At 35.5% G+C, this 3,196-nt stretch overlaps 1 long non-coding RNA gene across 1 annotated transcript; it reads right to left on the bottom strand.

Moving 5' to 3' along the window:
- Positions 1 to 370: 370 nt before the first annotated feature.
- Positions 371 to 2,765, bottom strand: LOC311292069. Its single transcript, XR_014627662.1, has 3 exons — positions 2,573 to 2,765; positions 2,126 to 2,473; positions 371 to 1,226 (listed from the first exon to the last, which is right to left on the bottom strand). It is a non-coding gene; the product is annotated as an uncharacterized lncRNA (long non-coding RNA).
- Between the last annotated feature and the right edge of the window lie 431 nt (positions 2,766 to 3,196).

The following is a 3,196-nucleotide window of genomic DNA, read 5'->3' as shown; positions in this document are numbered from 1 at the left end:
ACCAGTAAAGCCAAACATAATCACTACTTGCACTATATGAGCAGCTCAGCTTGACAGTTTCTGTTTCTTTAGAGTTTTTTTCTGTCCCTTTATCTGGCTCAATGTTGTCTCCAGTCACCAAACCTGTCAACAATTAAAAACAATATTTCTGATTTGTGAAAGCAAACTTGACAAAATACTTTTGCAAACACATTTCAAATCATGTTTTACAGGAATACAAATTACTAAAGTAAAATAAATTTTGCCTTTAGGGTTTGAGAATTAAAAACAAAGTACAGAATTTCATTAATTATTTAATAATTAATGTACCTGTTCCCACAATGAGAATAAGTATGAGGCATCTGTCCATGTTGAATCAGATCAGCTCAGTTCTCTGTTGAGGCTCTCAGTTCTCTGAGCTGTAAGTCACTGAAGATCACACAGAAACACACACAGGAACTTCCTCCTCACTGAACTTCCTGCTGCTGTTCACTTTCATCCATATGTTGTATTCTGTATTCTGTATATTATATTTGTTTGTATTTTTTAATAATTGCACTATTATAGAATTTTGTGTCTAAAATGATTATACACAAGCAATATTGGACAATCTGAAGAGCAGCTCATTTTAAACTGTCTTGGCTGAGATTTAAAAAATGTAATACATTTTAATTTCTATAGTTATTTTTCTATTATATAACTACAATTCTATTATTATTACACTATAAATGTATACTATATGTTTCTCTATGTGAATTTATGTGTACTCTGCCATCCTGTTGTCATGTTTTGTGTTTGTTTGTTCATGTTTAGAGTTTGTTTTTGATCAGTTCTGTTCATGTCTGTTTCTAGATTAGTTTTCTCTGTGTTCAGTTCATGTTTCCCTGTGTGTCTGTATTCCTGTCACCGCTTCATCATTATCTCGTTAGTCATGTCGCTGTGTCTCGTTTCTTTGATCACTTCTCTGTCTATTTAAGCCCTGTGTTTTGTCTTGTTCAGTTGTCTGTCGTCGTTGCGTTTGGATCTGTTTTTCTTCATCTCTGACCTTGGATCTACATCAGACACCTGAGCTTCTTTTGCATTACTGTAGTTGAGTACAAGAAATTCATGGTTCTGATCTTCCATACGGTACCAGTGGAGATAATCTGAAGTTGAAGAGGAATAAATGCAGGACAATATAAAAGCCTAACCCTCCTTTTCAAAAATATCTGCATTTCCTGGTTCGATGATATTTCCAAAGACAGCATCTGAAAAATAAAAAGTATACACAGTAGATTATTGTGAGTTAGTCTGACTGTCTCTGTCAGACATAATTACATCGTGTCAGATCTGTGAATTCCCTCCTTTTGAGCCGTCATTCACACTGAGTAACAAAAACAGAATCCAATTACGCTCATGTTTGTGTTTTATGTTATACTGCATTTTAGTCTATAGGCTTGTAATAAACCTTGTAAGTCCTGCAAAAGAATTTCTCCTGCAGTTTGATCAGTCCCAGTTTCTCTGAGTTTCCACTGCATTTGATGAATCAGAATATACATTTGAGATTTTGAAAAAGACAACATTTATTCTGAAAATGTTTGTTGTATTAAATGAAAATGTTAATTTTCCAAGTTTCTCTGCATCTCTCAAACATGAAATCTATTCATGTTTAAGACATTAAGAAAACAGTTGAACACCTGTGTTTGCCTGAGAACAACACAGCTTCTTGTTTTGTTGCATAAGCATGTGGCATTTTAACATATTTTGAAGAGCACATGGAAAGAAAGGTAGAGATAAAGCTGTTAGACTGAACCACATGTATAATGAGGGTCTAAATGTAAGTTTGGGGGAGCCTGATCATTCTGTCCTGTCAATCATCACACCAGCCGTCCAGCTGTTTACCTTTATTTCGGGCTAGAAGTGACCTCGTGAACGTTGTTTCCAGATTCTGATGAATAACTAAAAAAATCTTCAAGTGGGACACATGAATCTATTTATACCGTTTTCTTCTTAATGAGACAGGAGAAGTTTGGTTGCATTCAGTGTGTGGTTTTTATAATAAGTTCCTGACAAAGAGTGTGAGATCTCAGCGCCCACATATCAGCAAATGATACTGATCTCCCTCTACTGGCTAGCTGTAGCTACTGCATGATGACAAAATATTTACCATATGAAGGTTTTTGTATGAGCATTGAGTGTGTTTCAGTCACAGTGGGCCTCAGAGCACAGTAATACACAGCAGAGTCAGACACACTCACATCCTGGATCATCAAAGGAAATGATTTTGAAGATGTGTCGATGTGTGCATTAAATCTGTCTTTGAACTCTTTGTCTTCATCTCCAGTTTTACCAACTCTGTTCAGCATATATTTAGGAACTCCGTTTGCTGTTTGCTGGTACCAAAAGAGTGTCGGCGAGATCTGGGTTTGATATGTACAGCTGATTATTACAGCTCCACTTTCATAAGCAGTTTGAACTCTTATATTCTGCTCAACATTGTCCTGCGATTCTATTCCTGTAAAACCAAATCATGAACAACATCAGGAAAGATATATAATTAACATTCAGAATAACTTGGAAGAGAATTAAAAATAATTAATCACAAAACACTTACCCCAGACATATATGAAAACAATGATCATTTTTTGAATCCAGTGTGTCATCTTTCTGGTCTGATTTTAATTAAGTCTCATCTAAATCTAGATCTTATTCTCACCCCCGATCTATGTGATACAATGACTGTAAATACTGTAATGAGCAAGAGCACTTGATCTACACTAGTGTCTGCTTGAGGAGCTTTATTTGACTCCTCCCTCTCATTTGGCTCATAGTTTATTTCTTCCTTTCTTGTGGTGGACAAAGAAATACTTTTCTGCTCATGAAATCAAAATTCATTTTCTGCCTGCATTTTTAACATTTTCCACATTCAAATATGTGCATTAAAGGTAGTAATAACAACAAAACTACAAAATGATGTCTGAACTTCCCAGCTAACAAAAATATGTCCTAAGAACGTTGTGGGAACGTTGACTTGAAACGTTCTAAAAATGTTGAAATGTCCAGTTTGCGAAACGTTGCTGGAATGGTATCTTAATGTTAGAAAAAACATTGCCGGAACGTTAGCATAATGTTGCTGGAACGTTATCTTAAGGTTAGCATAACGTTGCCAGAACGTTAGCATAACGTTGCTGGAACATTGTCTTAAGGTTTGCTAAGAACGTTGTGGGAACGTTGACTT

The sequence above is a fragment of the Rutilus rutilus genome, assembly GCF_951802725.1.
Source record: "Rutilus rutilus genome assembly, chromosome: 6".
Taxonomy (NCBI): domain Eukaryota; kingdom Metazoa; phylum Chordata; class Actinopteri; order Cypriniformes; family Leuciscidae; genus Rutilus; species Rutilus rutilus.
The sequence above is the reverse complement of the archived record's forward strand: the minus strand, read 5'-3'. Positions and strand labels throughout refer to the sequence as shown.